A 16,708-nucleotide genomic window follows, 5' to 3' on the forward strand; every position below is an offset into this window, starting at 1 on the left:
ACTTCCCTAACATGGGAAAGGAAATAGCCACCCAAGTCCAGGAAGCGCAGCGAGTCCCATACAGGATAAACCCAAGGAGAAACAAGCCGAGACACATAGTAATCAAGTTGGCAAAAATTAAAGACAAAGAAAAATTATTGAAGGCAGCAAGAGAAAAACGACAAATAACATACAAGGGAACTCCCATAAGGTTAACAGCTGATTTCTCAGCAGAAACTCTACAAGCCAGAAGGGAGTGGCATGATATACTTAAAGTGATGAAAGGGAAGAACCTACAACCAAGATTACTCTACCTGGCAAGGATCTCATTTAGATTTGATGGAGAAATCAAAAGCTTTACAGACAAGCAAAAGCTAAGAGAATTCAGCACCACCAAACCAGCTCTACAACAAATGCTAAAGGAACTTCTCTAAGTGGGAAACACAAGAGAAGAAAAGGACCTACAAAAACAAACCCAAAACAGTTAAGAAAATGGTCATAGGAACATACATATCGATAATTACCTTAAACGTGAATGGATTAAATGCTCCAACCAAAAGACACAGGCTTGCTGAATGGATACAAAAACAAGACCCATATATATGCTGTCTACAAGAGACCCACTTCAGACCTAGGGACACATACAGACTGAAAGTGAGGGGATGGAAAAAGAGATTCCATGCAAATGGAAATCAAAAGAAAGCTGGAGTAGCAATACTCATATCAGATAAAATAGACTTTAAAATAAAGAATGTTACAAGAGACAAGGAAGGACACTACATAATGATCAAGGGATCAATCCAAGAAGAAGATATAACAATTATAAATATATATGCACCCAACATAGGAGCACCTCAATACATAAGGCAACTGCTAACAGCTATAAAAGAGGAAATCAACAGTAACACAATAATAGTGGGGGACTTTAACACCTCACACCAATGGACAGATCATCCAAAAGGAAAATAAATAAGGAAACAGAAGCTTTAAATCACACAATAGACCAGATAGATTTAATTGATATTTATAGGACATTCCATCCAAAAACAGCAGATTACACTTTCTTCTCAAGTGCGCACGGAACATTCTCCAGGATAGATCACATCTTGGGTCACAAATCAAGCCTCAGTAAATTTAAGAAAATTGAAATCATATCAAGCATCTTTTCTGACCACAACGCCATGAGATTAGAAATGAATTACAGGGAAAAAAACGTAAAAAGCAGAAACACATGGAGGCTAAACAGTACGTTACTAAATAACCAAGAGATCACTGAAGAAATCAAAGAGGAAATCAAAAAATACCTAGAGACAAATGACAATGAAAACACGACGATCCAAAACCTACGGGATGCAGCAAAGCAGTTCTAAGAGGGAAATTTATAGCTATACAAGCCTACCTAAAGAAACAAGAAAAATCTCAAGTAAACAATCTAACCTTACACCTAAAGGAACTAGAGAAAGAAGAACAAACAAAACCCAAAGTTAGCAGAAGGAAAGAAATCATAAAGATCAGAGCAGAAATAAGTGAAATAGAAACAAAGAAAACAATAGCAAAGATCAATACAACTAAAAGCTGGTTCTTTCAGAAGATAAACAAAATTGATAAACCATTAGCCAGACTCATCAAGAAAAAGAGGGAGAGTACTCAAATCAATAAAATTAAAAATGAAAAAGAAGTTACAACAGACACTGCAGAAATACAAAGCATCCTAAGAGACTACTACAAGCAACTCTATGCCAATAAAATGGACAACCTGGAAGAAATGGACAAATTCTTAGAAAGGTATAACCTTCCAAGACTGAACCAGGAAGAAACAGAAAATATGAACAGATCAATCACAAGGAATGAAATTGAAACTGTGATTAAAAATCTTCCAACAGGGCTTCCCTGGTGGTGCAGTGGTTGAGAGTCCGCCTGCCGGTGCAGGGGACACGGGTTCGAGCCCTGGTCTGGGAGGATCCCACATGCCGCGGAGCAACTAAGCCCGTGTGCCACAACTACTGAGCCTGCGCGTCTGGAGCCTGTGCTCCGCGACAAGAGAGGCCGCGATAGTGAGAGGCCCGCGCACCGCGATGAAGAGTGACGCCCGCTTGCCGCAACTGGAGAAAGCCCTCACACAGAAATGAAGACCCAACACAGCCATAAATAAATAAATAAATAAATAAATTTATTAAAAAAAAAAAAAAAAAAAAAATCTTCCAACAAACGAAAAGTCCAGGACCAGACGGCTTCACAGGTGAATTCTATCAAACATTTAGAGAAGGGCTAACACCTATCCTTCTCAAACTCTTCCAAAAAATTGCAGAGGAAGGAACATTCCCAAACTCATTCTATGAGGCCACCATCACCCTGATACCAAAACCAGACAAAGATACTACAAAAAAAAAAAAAAAAAAAAAAAAGTATTAGCCTTGTAATTTAAAATACAAAATGAGATGACTGACATCAGGCCAACAGTAGGACAGGGGCCAAATGGGAACCAGTAGCCTGATTTTAAGCCCAGTGCTCCAGGACTGCCAAAATGTCCATGGACTGTTCTTCCCAAGAAAAAGACCAAACAGTTGACCTGAGAACCATGAAGGAAACACATTGTTTTTTCCATTTTGGAGAAGGGTCTGAAAATGACAGAATTTTAAAGACTTAGATCTTCATCTGACCAGGCAGGGACTGAGCTAGCCCCTCCAAAATCTCAACGTCTGGCCCATGCTTGACACAGAGGAAGTGCTCAGGAAATGGTGGTTTGGATGAAAAAGAAATGGATGGGGCTTCCCTGGTGGCGCAGTGGTTGAGAATCTGCCTGCCAATGCAGGGGACACGGGTTCGAGCCCTGGTCTGGGAAGATCCCACATGCCGTGGAGCAACTAAGCCTGTGTGCCACAACTACTGAGCCTGCACGTCTGGAGCCTGTGCTCCGCAACAAAAGAGGCCGCAATAGTGAGAGGCCCACGCACCGCGATGAAGAGTGGCCCCCACTTGCCGCAACTAGAGAAAGCCCTCGCACAGAAATGAAGACCCAACACAGCCATAAATAAATAAATAAATCAATAAAAGTGAAATTCTTAAAAAAAAAAAAAAATGGATGAATGAGTATCAACTCATCCAATCCAAGCATTACCTAGATAAGAATGAATGAGTGTTGAATAAATAAATGAGAAAAATTGAGACCGAGATAAATTCACAATCAGGTAATAATATTAACATTTCCTGAGTGGCTACCATGTTCCAGGGGCTGTCATGATCCCTATACACATAATACCTTCCTTAAGGATCACACAATCCTATGAGATAGGGACTGCTATCATTCTCATCTTGTGGAGGAGGAAACAGAGGCACAGAGAAGTTAAGTGACTTGCCCAAGGTCACACAGCTGAAACTAGGTAGAGCTGGGATTCAAACCCTAGCAGCCTGGCCCCAGGGCCCAAACACATCACCATAATTACCCTTGTTGTCGCCCATTAAGTAATCAGCCCCAGCCCCAGGACCCTGAGTGTGTCATCATGCTCAAGACTCCCCCACCCCCAAAATAATTCCCTCCTCTGCTCCTGAATCCCCTTCTGGCTAGCACAACCTTGATTCCCTTTCTTGGTCACATTTAAAAAAAATTTTTATTGGAGTATAGTTTACAATGTTGTGTTAGTTTCAGGTGTATAGCAAAATGAATCAGTTGTACATACACATATATCCACTCTTTTTTTTTAGATTCTTTTCCCATATAGGCCATTACAGAGTACTGAGTGGACTTCCCTGTGCTATACAGCAGGTTCTTATTAGTTACCTATTTTATATACAGTAGTGTGTATATGTCAGTCCCAGTCTCCCAATTTATCCCTTCCGCCTCTTGGTCACATTTCATGAAAGGGTTGTCTACGCTGTTCCCACATCCTCACTTCCTACTCACAGCAAGCCCATGCCCACTCCACTGAGGGTGCTTGCCAAGGGTCCTCCCCATCCCAGGGACCTCCTAGCTGCTGAGTCCAGTGGGGGACAGTTTTTTACTGGCCTCTTCTAGGACCCTTGGCTGCGTCCGCTGGTCCTCCTCCTCCTCTGCCCAGGTCTTCCATTTAAGGGATGGTGTTCCTGCTCTCCTCACTTGACATGCTCTTCCCAGATGAGCTCTTGCATTTCATGATCTCATGAGTCATGTCAGTGACTCACAAATCTATTCCTCCCACCAGGCTCACCCCCTCCCCAATATTTCAGATTCACATCTCTTACCTTCTGGGAAGTGCTACCCAGATGTCCAATACCCAGACTGTTTATGACCTCTGTGTCTTTCCTAATCCTGAACCCTCTACCTGGAATGCCCTCCTCCTCCCCACCCCACCCCCAGCCAACTCCTACTCATCCTTTAAGACCCAGCTTGGATGCCTCCGTGTCCAGAAAGTCCTCCCTGGCACCCGTCCCAGTTGGGCTGGGTGTGCTTCTAACTCAACACATCCCAAACTTCACTCAGCAGCTTCTCCCCTAATCCTGCTCCTCCCCCATTATTCCCCAACTCTAGTCCTAGATCCAACCATCATCCTGTTCTCAATCTCCAATTCCTTCCACCTTTACCTCCCAAACACTTCTTCACTCTTCGCCCATCATCTCCACTAGCAGGCCCTCATCATCTCTGGCCAACAGCCTCCGTCGAGCTCCTTCCAATCTGCTGCCATTTGGTGGTCAGGGGTATCCGACATACATGTCAACGTCACTCCCCCATGTGACATCAAAACCCTTCCAGGTGCGTGCACACACACAAATGAATGTAGGTTTAAGAAAAGGTGGAAAGTGAATAAGCTCTGTAGTCCACTAATGTACCAATGCCAGTTTTCTGGTTTTGATCATGTATACTGGCTGTATATCACCATCAAGGGAAGCTGGGTGAAGGAACTCTTTGTTACCATTTTTGCAATTTCCTGTGAAGAAAGTTAGAAAACAAACAAAACCTTGCATGACACCCACTACCAGGAGGACAAAGGCCAAGCTGCGCATCCAGGTCACACAGCACCCACCCACGGCCAGGCCTGGAATGTGACACTCCAGCAACTTCGGAGCATCCAGCTTCCCGTTCAAGCTGCCTGCTCTTTCTGGAACAACCCTAATGCCCAGTGCTTCTTTAAACCTCAGCTGAGGGCTTCCCTGGTGGCGCAGTAGTTAAGAATCCACCTGCCAACGCAGGGGACACAGGTTCGAGCCCTGGTCTGGGAAGATCCCACGTGCCGCGGAGCGACTGGGCCCGTGGGCCACAACTACTGAGCCTGTGCGTCTGGAGCCTGTGCTCCGCAACGAGAGAGGCCGCGATAGTGAGAGGCCCGCGCACCACGATGAAGAGTAGCCCCCACTTGCCACAACTAGAGAAAGCCCTCGCACAGAAACGAAGACCCAACACAGCCAAAAATAAATTAATTAATTAATTAATTTTAAAAAAATATGTACTTTAAAAAAAAATTAAAAAAAAAAAAAAAAAAGAATCCACCTGCCAACGCAGGGGACACGGGTTCGAGCCCTCGTCCGGGAAGATCCCACATGCCGCGGAGCAACAAAGCCTGAGCACCACAACTACTGAGCCTGCGCTCTAGAGCCCGCAAGCCATAACTACTGAGCCCACGAGCCACAACTACTGAAGCCCGCGTGCCTAGAGCCCGTGCTCCACAACAAGAAAAGCCACCGCAATGAGAAGCCCGCACGCAGCAACAAAGAGTAGACCCTGCTTGCCACAGCTAGAGAAAGACCGCGTGCAGCAACAAAGACCCAATGCAGCCAAAAAATAAATAAATAAGAGGATTAATATAAATTAAAAAAAAAAAAAAAAAGCTCAGCTGAGGTGGCTCCTCTACCAGGAAGCCTTCCTTCCCCAAACCCCACCTCTGCACAGCACCCCAAGCTCACAAGCACTGCACCGATCCTAGTTAACTCAAAGTATGTGCTCATGTCCCCATTCTCTCCCTAAACTAGGAGCTCCTTGAAGCCAGAAGCTGCGTCTGATTCATCTCTCAGCAGCACAGAGAAACATATTCTGAGTAAGTGGAGTCTCATGAATCCTAGAATAACAGTGAAGATGTGGATTTCAGTAATCTTTTTTTTTTTTTTTTGGCACACCACGTGGCCTGTGGGATCTTAGTTCCCCAACCAGGGATGGAACCCAGGCCCTTGGGCAGTGACAGCATGGAGTCCTAACCACTGGACCGCCAGGGAAATCCCTCAGTCATCATTTATTAAGCCCTTTCTCTTACCAGATATTATTCTAAGAGATTTAAGTATAATACTTAATCCTCATAACACCCCTTAAGAAGTACTACTATCATCCTCATTTCACAGATGAGGAAATCAAGGCACAAAGAGGTGAAGTGACCTGCCAGGGTTAGTTACTAAGTGACGGAGCTGGGATTTGAACTCTGGCAGTTGGACTCTGGAGCCCACGCAGTGTCACCTCCTGACTCAAAAGTGCTCCCTCACCCCCACAGGCCGCCTTCAGCCTAGACCCACACTGCACCCCGCCACCCCACCCCGAGCACTCACTTGTCCCAGTGCAGCCTGCAGACGGGCCACGCGCAACATGAACACCACCTGAGGTTACGTCATCTGCATGCCTGGTACTTCTCCTGACTCACCAGGCCCTCGATGGCTTACCCAGAGAGACCAGGAAGGCTTTAATTTCGCAGTCCCCGACCTCACTCATCAGCTTTCTGGGTCTGCATTGAGCCCGAGGACCCTCTGCTCCAAGGAGGTCAGGGAGGGGTCTCAGCACATTTCTGGAGGTTACCTGCTGGGCGTGAAGCACCTTCTATGGCAGGGGTTTTGAACCTGGGGCCCAGGGAGAGAATTCAGGGGAATGTGACCTTTCTTCAGGGGTCTGGGAAAACATTTGCAACTTTTTTCACTAACTCCTACCTGATATTTAACATTCCCCTCGATTATGAATGTAGGCAATACACTCAGTAGTGTCAGCACAAGAAATCACAGCTTTTTCCGTCAAATTTCAGCTACTGCAGACACAACAAAATATCGTTCACGCTCACCACAACTTCAAAATTACGGTAGTTACATTAGACTCACTGCAGATCTTATTTTTTAGTGCATTGATGAAAAAGCCCAGCTGTAGTTCAAGAGAATTGGTTTCCTTTGTAATCCTGTGTATTTTACTTTATGCGTTTAAAAAGAGTATTCTGAGAAGGCATGCATGGGCTTCCCCAGGCTGCCTGATAGGTCTGCGGTACAGAGGTGCTTGAGAAGCCCTGCTCTCAGGAATCAGGTTATTTATCCCTACAGTAATCTCAAAAGTAGGTGCTATTACCCCCACTTTCCACCAAAAAGTGAGACTTGCAAAAATAAAGTCTTTTTTTTTTTTTTTTTTTTTAATGAGGCTTGGAGGGATCTGTGACTTGCCCAGGGCCACACTGCTGCATGGGAAGCAGGCTGCAGGTACTGGCACCTCCAGGCTCCGCCAGGAACATCTGTCCAGGAATGAACACGCAATGGATACCCGCAGGCCTCAGCAACCTGCAGTTTGTTTCTTTTAACTGGCCACCTTGCATAGAAACCAAAGTCCAAGAAACTTCCCCCAGGCCCCCTCCACGGCCCCACCATAAGCCAAACTAAGAGTCAGCTGCAAAGAGTAATCCCCACCCTCCCACAGCATTCTGGTTCCAAAGGGCTTTTTTTTTTTGTTATTTATTTTTGGCTGTGTTGGGTCTTTGTTGCTGCATGTGGGCTTTCTCTGGTTGCAGCGAGCAGGGGCTACTCTTCGTTGCGGTGCGCAGGCTTCTCATTGCAGTGGCTTCTCTTGTTGCGGAACACGGGCTCTAGGCGCACGGGCTTCAGTAGTTGTGGCACGCGGGCTCGGTAGTTGTGGCTCGCGGGCTCTAGAACGCAGGCTCAGTAGTTGTGGCGCACGGGCTTAGTTGCTCTGCGGCATGTGGCATTTTCCCGGACCAGGGCTCGAACCCGTGTCCGTTGCATTGGCAGGTGGATTCTTAACCCCAGTGCCACCAGGGAAGTCCCCCAAAGAGGCTTTTACTTTCTTCATCTTGTCTTTCTTGCTCGCAACAACCTGAGGGCCCAACTGCACAGAAGGGTTCAAACCCACATCTTTCTCCAGGGGCCCAAGCTCTACTCCTGCTTCTCCACCTCCAAGACCCTCCTGCTAGGCTGCTAAACTGAGACATTTAAACAGTAACTCTTTTATATATATATATAATGGAAAAGTAACAGAAGCTCACTGTAAAAAACAAAAAACAAAAAAAAACAACAGAGCTTGCCCAGAGTCCAGAGCTCAGAGTGACTGGTTACCATTCTTTTTTTTTTTTTGAGCAATTTGAAGTCACTGTTCCTGTTCACGGGAAGAGAAATCCTTGTGGTCCTACCACCTGGGCACCAAGAGTTTCATGGGCTGCTCTGCAAAGGGCCCTGAGCCGGTTCCAGTCCCAGCCCTGTCCCATGCTAGCTTTCAGGGAATCAGTCTGAGCCTCTTTTTTGTCGTTTACGAGATGGAGCTAATGATATCCACCTTCCAAGACTATTTTGTAGATTTACATAGTCCCCTCCGCCTACACACACACACACACGACACACACACACACACACACACACACACACACACACACACACCCCACCCCACCCCCACCCCCCCTGCAGAGGAGGTCAGAAATTCGTGTTTCTGCTGAACTGGGCACCATCAGAGAATACTTGTCAACTTTCAAAATTATCCTGTAAGTACTTTTCAATCAGTCAACCCCAATTTCCTTGCAGTTTCTTTCTAGGCCACTCTTTTTTGGCAAGGGCTGTTCTGGACCACCTTGCTACTATTATTCATTTACTCAACAAATAACCACAGGACACCTTTGTGTGCAATGGGCTCTACCAGATGCTGGGGGAACAAGGTTAATGAAGTCCCTGGCCTTGGACAGCTTGTGGTCCATGCATAGAAAGACAAATAAAAAGGCCAGTGTTAAATGCACAAGTAATGATACAGATAAGAGTTACAAAGAAACCAAAATAGGAAACGTGGCAGGGAATGATGGAGAGGGGGGTGGGCTGGGAGCTTAGCGAAGGCCCTTCCGAGGAGGTGGCATTTAAGAGGGACAATTAGGAGCCAGTCACGGGAACATGGGAGGGGGGTAAGGGCACACCTGGCACAGGGTACGGCGAAGACAATGGCCCTGAGGTGGGAACAAGCTTAGAATAGTCAAGGAAAAGACAGAAGGCCAATGAGGCTGCAGTACTGAAGTGAGGGCAGGCCAAGCAGGAAGGAAGGGGCAAGGGACAGGCTGAGGCTGGTCAGAGAGCTACACATGGGCCAAGCTGGGGAGCCAGCACTGTGCTCTATGTGTGCCAGGAAACCACTGGAAGGTTTTCAGCAGAGGAGTGACAGGGTCTCATTCTTGAGAAGATCCACTTGGCTGCTGTGTTGAGGATGGATGACAAGAGGGGAAGGTGTGAGATTAGTTAGGAGGCTACTGCAGTGGTCCAGGCCTGGATCAAGGTGAGAAGTGGAGAAGATTCAGGAACACTCTGGACGTTATTAAATGTTCATGGCAATCACAACCATGCCCTCACACCGGGTGGTCTTTATAGCTTTCAAAGTTCCTTCATTTAAGTTTCAGAGCAAACCTGAGGCAGACGGGACTGAATCAGCAAGGCCATTTCTCAGAACAGGAGACTGAGGCCAAGACTGACGGGATGACGGTGCCCCAGCTCATGCAGCAAGTGTGTGCTGGGACTGAACGAAAGGCAGGACTTTGGACTCCCTGCCCCGTGTTCCTCTGCCTGCAAAGGGACAGGGTATGACATGGAATGCTCCAGAGAACAAGAGCTTAGATGAGCCTCTGAAAACCCCAGAAGGGTCAGAGCCTCGACCTTGCCTGCAGCCCTCAAGGAAGTGCTCGATGGATTCTTGCTGGCTGACCCCGGCTCTCAGTGTCAGGGAATCTGACATCCGGTTCCCTCTCTGAGTCATGGTGTGGACAAGACAGGAAGAACTGGGGGGTGGGTGGCCCCTCAGGTTTCTTCTGAAAAACAGAGACCTCTTTCATCTTGAAAGATTATCATAAGGATTAATGAGAGACTGTGGACAAAAGCACGATACAAATGTTAGATCATTAGGGTTTCCAGACAGATAAGAAAAGAGCTCCATGGAGACTGAAACACCTTGACAGCATCTCTCCTGCAGGACGGCTAAGACCTCGGACTCGGGAGTCCAGCAGGCCTGGCTCCCTCTGACCCCCTGCTCTACCTCAGCTGTGTGATCTTGGAACCTCGGTCTCCCCATCTGCAAAATGGGGCTGTTAATAGTCGTTCCTGCCTCAAAGAGTCGTTAAGCGGATTCAGTAAGAGAAAGCGCAGAAAGCACAAGCACAGGGCCGGCACACAGACGCCATCCAGACATGGTGGCTGCTGTCGCTACTGCCACTGTCACCATCAAGCCTGGGTCTCAGCCTCTGATACGGGGCTCGGGAATTGCTGCGGAACTGAAGTCAACTAGAGATATCTCCTGGATGCAGAAATGCTGCCACCCCTTCCCTCTGGGCCTCCATAGCCTGATGGGGAAACAGCGCTAACACACCTGCAGAAGCCATCAGGGCGCCTGCAAAGAAACAGACTTACTAGGAGAAATAAATAAGGTGGGCAGGAGCCCCATAGCTGGTGATGACAGAGAAAGGAAAACGAGCCTGTTTTCTATGGGCCATTAAATGTGATGAAAGGAGCTGGCTTCTGTGGAGGCTCCTGGGAGCTGACACGCAGCAGTCACTTCATCAACCCCAGCTGAGGCTGCAGCCAGACTTCCTCAGAGGATACCTCCACCTTCTGCTGTCTCACCTTACCACCACCAGCCCCGTCAGCCTCCTGCTTCCCTCCCTCCCAGCCTTACCTAGTCCCCCGCTGGGCCAGCTCAAGAGCCAGACTGCCCGGGTTTGCCCTCCAGCTCTGTCACTTACACGATGTCACTTAACCTCTCTGTGCCATAGTTTCTTCATCTGTAAAATGGGGACAATTATAGCGCCCACCTATAGGGCTATCATAACGATTGACTAAGCTCATCTAGGAGAAACCACTCATGACAGCTGGCCACTAGCTAATTGCTGGATTGGTGTTTGTTAAGTTACTAAAAATTTTTAAACCCCTCTAGTTCCTCTCATCTGAGTCTCCTGTCCCGATCCCTGGGCACTGGGCTCCTCCCAGAGCTTACCACCAAACATCATCAAACCTCAGGGCTCATTTTCGGAAATGGAAACTTGGGCCTGGAGAACCCAAGGGACCACAGTGGCAGAGCCTGACTTGAACCTGAACTCACACCTGCCACCTGCACCATGGCTGTACCAGATGGTCTGCCTGTTCCTACTTCACACTGCCCTGCCTTTGTCCAGCTCAGTGCCGCTCCTTAGAATGCCCTTTCTCTGGCCTTTCTCAACCCATCTTTCTTTTTTTTTTTTTAATTTTTTAAAAATTTTATTTTATTTATTTATGTTTGGCTGTGTTGGGTCTTCACTGCTGCACACGGGCTTTCTCTAGTTGCGGTGAGCGGGGGCTACTCTCCGTTGCGGTGCACGGGCTTCTCATTGCGGTGGCTTCTCTTGTTGCGGAGCCCGGGCTCCAGTAGTTGTGGCTCGTGGGCTCTAGAGCGCAGGCTCAGTAGTTGTGGCGCATGGGCTTAGTGGCTCCGCGGCACGTGGGATCTTCCCGGACCAGGGCTCGAACCCGTGTCCCCTGCACTGGCAGGCGGATTCTCAACCACCGCGCCACCAGGGAAGCCCTCAACCCATCTTTCAAATGTTTAAATGGCACTTCTTCACGGAAGACCTTCCACCCACCAGGGCAAAATAAATCTTCTTCCTCTACACTGGGACATAATTCAGTTTGACAACAAAATGGCTGAATGCGTCCTCCTGGCACCTCCACGGGGGCCTGGGACACACAGGGTGAATCAGACCCAGTTCCTGTCCTTGGGAAGCTCAGGTTAATCATCCATATCTTTCTCCTTTCCAAGCCACAGGCTCCTCCGCGGCGTCAAGCCAGGTACTGGCAGGCACTAGGAACTGAACTCAGATCTCCACACCCAGGGCCCAGTCTTCCTTCCACCACCATTCTGCCTTCTGCAGTCAGGCTTCCAGAAACCTCCTGAGAGTACCTGCACTGGGCCAGCCCCGCGAGGCCATGGGGCACAGGGCTGGTTCATTAAAACTCCCTGGCCTTGGGGAGCCTGCTGACATTTTAGCTTAAGCCCCCACCCCCGGAACATTTGCCAGTTCAAACTGTCTTGGTCTCTGTTCTTGTCTACATATTTGGGATGGAGGTGGTCCAATTCTAACGCCATGTAGCACACTTAACAGTCACACAGGACTGGCTTCAAATCCAGCCAGGTGATCTTGGGCCAGCCACATAAATCATGTGTTCCTCAGTGTCTTCAGCTGTGAGATGGAGATAATAATGCCCACCCCTCAAGGAGCCGCTGTAAGAATTAGAACGTACGTCAACCTCCCAGAGCGGAAGCAATTGCGGTGAGCCCAGAATCCCCTACCTCTTCTCCACCCCAGCCAAGCATACCCATTCTTTCAAGTTCAAGACCCACTTGCTGAAGGAAGCCTTTCCTAACTTTTCCAGGTTACCCTGAGAGTTCTCTCTTCTCTCCACTAGCATGGCATTGACCCTAGTATTGACCATTTCCTTGTTCTCTCATTGGTTCGCTATTGTTAACTTTCTCTTCCCAGCCAGCCTCTAAGTGGCAAACTCAACCCAAGCCTGCCCCACAGCATTGCACTATGCTCACAAGAAGCGCTTGAAAAGTAACTTGCTAAGGTAGCCAGGACTCTGGGAAAAGGTGAAGATTTGGAGGCAGAAAACCAGGTGGGAATCCTAGCTCTGTTATGTGACTTTCCAGGGAGAACCTTCAACTCTCTAAGCCTCAGGTTTCTCATCTGGAAAATGAGGACTGAAAAATGTCGAGCTGACATGGTTGCTACGGAGGACAGATGAGCCAGCATATGTGAAAGCCCTTTTGTTATAAACTAAAAAGTGCTATTTAAGGGATTATTATTTTCAGATTTTCAAATCCAAACCTACTGATGCCTCAACTTTCCTATACCTAAGACTCAAGAGCCCAGCTCTTAGCCCCAAATAATCCACCAAAACCCACATTCTTAACTGTTCATCCTAAACAAAAAGCCAACAGCCTAGAATTCACAGCATCCATGGAAACTCGTCCCAGCTCAGGGCTCACAAAATCTCTCCTATCTTCAGATCTCAGCCCTCCTGGACACAGGTTTCTCCTTCCCAGCTCAAGGAAGCCCACACCACAAACCTATTCCAACTGCAATTGGCTGGGCATCATTTCTAGCTTGCAGTCCAATTTCCATGGGAAGTGAAAATGGGGAAAGACGACCAAGGTGGGTATGGTGGTATGTGGGGGGAGAGGGGGAGAAGTCTTGGTAGTAGAATTAAAGATTCTGCTGGAATTTTGTGTCCAATAGTTGCTAAATGTACTATAATTATCACATTTGTGTGAAAATCCAAGGATCTGCATTCTGCTGTTTTCATGGGACTGGATGAATTGCAGGCACTGAGGAAAATGCTAAGAAGTTGGAGTTCAAAGTCTTGTACCCAGGAATCAAAAGTCCCAGTAAGCAATCCCAGAGAAATGAAATCCCTGACAAAGCTGATGTGGACACCCCAGTCCCTCACTCTGGGCCCAGGCCCCTTCTCCAGCCCCTCCATTTCTTCTCCAGCCCCTATTCTTACCCATTAATGCCATGTAGGCATCACACCCATCAGAGTCTATCAGAGTGAATCCTGATTTTTTTCCCCTGGGAATACTGCTTTGTCTCTGTGAAAGACCCCCAACCCGGGCACCTTATAAATATACGAATCAGACAGATTTTAAGAGGAAATCGGGGAAAGGAAGGAGCAGGCCGGGAGGAGTCCCTGAGGCCCGCCGAGGGCAGGGGGGTGGGGGTCCGAGGCCGGGGTGGGTGGCTCCCGTGCACTCATTTCCCGGGGGCGCCCCCCAGGCGCTGGAGCTGTCCCCCGCAGCCCCTGTGAGCCCCTGGTAGGACGACGGACCCCCCGCAGGCCTGAGCCCAGGGACTGATCCCGCGACCGGAAATGCCCCCCCAGACCGCGCCCCCTTTCCTGCCGCCCTCTCCCCCGGGCCGGGCCGCAGGCCCCGGATCCCCGGGCTCGCGTGGCCGCCGCAGCCGGCAGGGGCGGCCCGTCGGCGGCCGCGGTCCTCGGCCCGCGCTGCGGTCCCTCCAACTCTCGGCGCTGCGGGGCCAAGGCGCACACAAAAGGAAGGGGCGCGCTGCCAGCGACGCCCCCGCCAATCGCCTCGAACCCCATCGCGGGAACCGGCAAAGCATCCGCGCACCCCAAAGCTCCGGACGCCCAGGAGAGAGCCCCCACGCAAGAAATTCCAAGACACCCCTCGGGGGGTTGCAGAGGCAGCCAAATCTCCCAGCGGCAGGTGCCCCCGACCGCACAATAACTTTGAAACTTTGGGGCAGGGCACGGGGGCCGGGAGGGGGAGCCCCAAAAAGAAGGAAAGGGGGGTTGGGGGATTATTTATTTTTGCAAAATGCACTCTCCGGGTGTCCCCGCACAGCTCCGGCCTGGCCAGGGCTTTCCGCACCTCCTCCCAGCCCGGCGCGGCCCCCGGGCGCCCCGAGCCCTCCAGCGCCGGCCGCCGGTTCGCGGTCGGGCCCCGGCCTCTGCCCCGCCGGGCTCGGGCCGCGCGCAGCACTCACTCACCTCGGCCGGGCTGCGCTCCCCGCGGGCCTGCGCCGAGCCCGATAAATGGTATGCTATGACTAGAGGTATGATTACGTTATTATTATTAGTAATAATAAGAGTAAATGCTATTTAATTACGGGCGGCAGCATCCTGCTCCCGGCGCCGCCGCCCCGGCAGCTCCGTCCATGTGGCTCCGGAGAGCTTTACTTTCATTTCCAGCCCCCTCGGCCGGCCGCTCGCGGCAGCACCCGCTGGAGGCACGGTCTCCCTGCAGTTCTTCCTCCTCGGGTCCTAGAGCGCGGCTCCCCTCGCCGGGCGCCGGGGGTGGGCGGCGCGGGCTGAGCACCTGGGGGCGGAGGGGGCGGGGAAGTCCCCCTTCCACTTGGAAAGCTCATGCCTGGAATTCACCTTTATCTTCTTTGAAAGTGTCCTTCCCTCTTGGGGCTTTTCTTTTGGCAATTCTGCATTTCTGGGCTGATGCTGTTCTAACTCAGCGCCCCCGCCCTTCCTCATGTGTGTAAAGAGCCCCCGGGGTTTCCAGATGCTTTCAGTGAAGGCTCCCCAAAACCCTAGATGCCTTGTGCCCTTTTCAAGGATGAGGACCAAAGGCTCAGAGAGGAATCAGGACCTCCCTCGACTGTTGTTGTATGTATGGGATCTTTCCCGAAGGGATTTGAGGCTGCTTAGAAGACCCAGAAGGTAAGGGGAGATCACCAAAGGAGAAACCGGCTGTCAGCATCCCTGGCACTGACACAGAGCTGGCCAGGTTCAGGTTGGATTTGAATCCAGAGCTTCGGATTCCAAATACGGTGTCATCCCACCCTACCACCACCTGCCCCGTGGATTCCTGAGAGTTCTCTACCCTCTTCATTTTACACGCACACACACACATATGTATGTATATGTGTATGTAGGTACATATATATGTGTATGTATATATATATTAATTTATTTATTGAAGATTAGCTGTGAGATTTGTAAAGATTTTATCTTTACAAATGTTATCGTTTCCACATTTGTGCCAGAAAATCTTAGGGACTGGAGATGCATCGCTGAGATAAATTTTAACCACGCTGTGGTAAATGCTAGGAGGGACCAGAAACTGGCACAGTTTGCCTATTTAATTCTCACAATAATCCTGGGAGATTGGTTTTAGCATGCCTGTTTTACAAATGGAAAACTGAGGTTCGGAGATTAAGTGACTTGTCCAAGGTGGCAGTTCTGACTCCAGAGCTTGTATGCTTTACATGGCCTCTCACACTTTTCACTATCTACCATAAGGGAGCCTTGAAAGAGGGATAAAAAGCACCTGCACCGCTGGAATTTCTCAAACTCTTCCTTCTGTGGGTACCATCTCTCCCCTCACTACTCTAAGATTAATAAACAAAAAGGCAGCCTCTGGCATAAAGATGGTGGACATTTATGTCCAGAAACGAAAAGCAGAGTCCAGTGGCCCTCTGACTCACTGCGAGGAGGGCCTTGTTTAAAATGAAAACCTTTAACCCCTCCCACCACCTCAGAGATTTTTTTTTTTTTTTTGGCCACCCTGCGGTTTGCAGGCTCTCCGTTCCCCAACCAGGGATTGAACCCAGGCCACGGCAGTGAAAGCCCAGAATCCTAGCCACTAAGCCACCAGGGAACTCCCAGAGATTCTGATTTAGTATTTCTGACAAGCACGGCTAGGTCACCTGTAATAGTCCCAAGATCGTGGGCTAAAGACATACGCAGGATGAGCCTGGCAATTTAGGGAGACTGGGTGGTACGGTGGGGCTGTCACTGAGGCAGCATGAGAAAGACCAAGGTCTGTTGGAGTCCCAGCTCTGCCACTTGCTAGCTGTGTGACCCCAGGCAATCTTGCAGCATTAGTCTCCTCATTGGTAAAATAAGGATAAGAAAACCTAATCAACATAAATTTTGTTTCAAGGGCTACAATTAAATAATAGCTGTAAAGCATATAGTATAGTGCCTAGCCCACGGGGATGAATAAATGTTCGTTTCCATACCTCCTGTACAATTTATAGTGAAA

At 49.1% G+C, this 16,708-nt stretch overlaps 1 protein-coding gene across 1 annotated transcript in view; it reads right to left on the bottom strand.

Moving 5' to 3' along the window:
- The window catches only part of ZC3H7B (zinc finger CCCH-type containing 7B), a 58,095-nt gene extending 43,112 nt beyond the window's left edge, over positions 1-14,983 (bottom strand). Inside the window, exon 1 of the mRNA XM_007189109.2 lies at positions 14,701-14,983. The gene's annotated coding sequence lies outside the window, so the exon portion shown is untranslated. The remainder of the gene's footprint in view (positions 1-14,700) is intronic.
- Positions 14,984-16,708: the final 1,725 nt, after the last annotated feature.

This window comes from Balaenoptera acutorostrata, chromosome 11, assembly GCF_949987535.1.
Source record: "Balaenoptera acutorostrata chromosome 11, mBalAcu1.1, whole genome shotgun sequence".
NCBI classification, from domain to species: Eukaryota; Metazoa; Chordata; class Mammalia; order Artiodactyla; family Balaenopteridae; genus Balaenoptera; species Balaenoptera acutorostrata.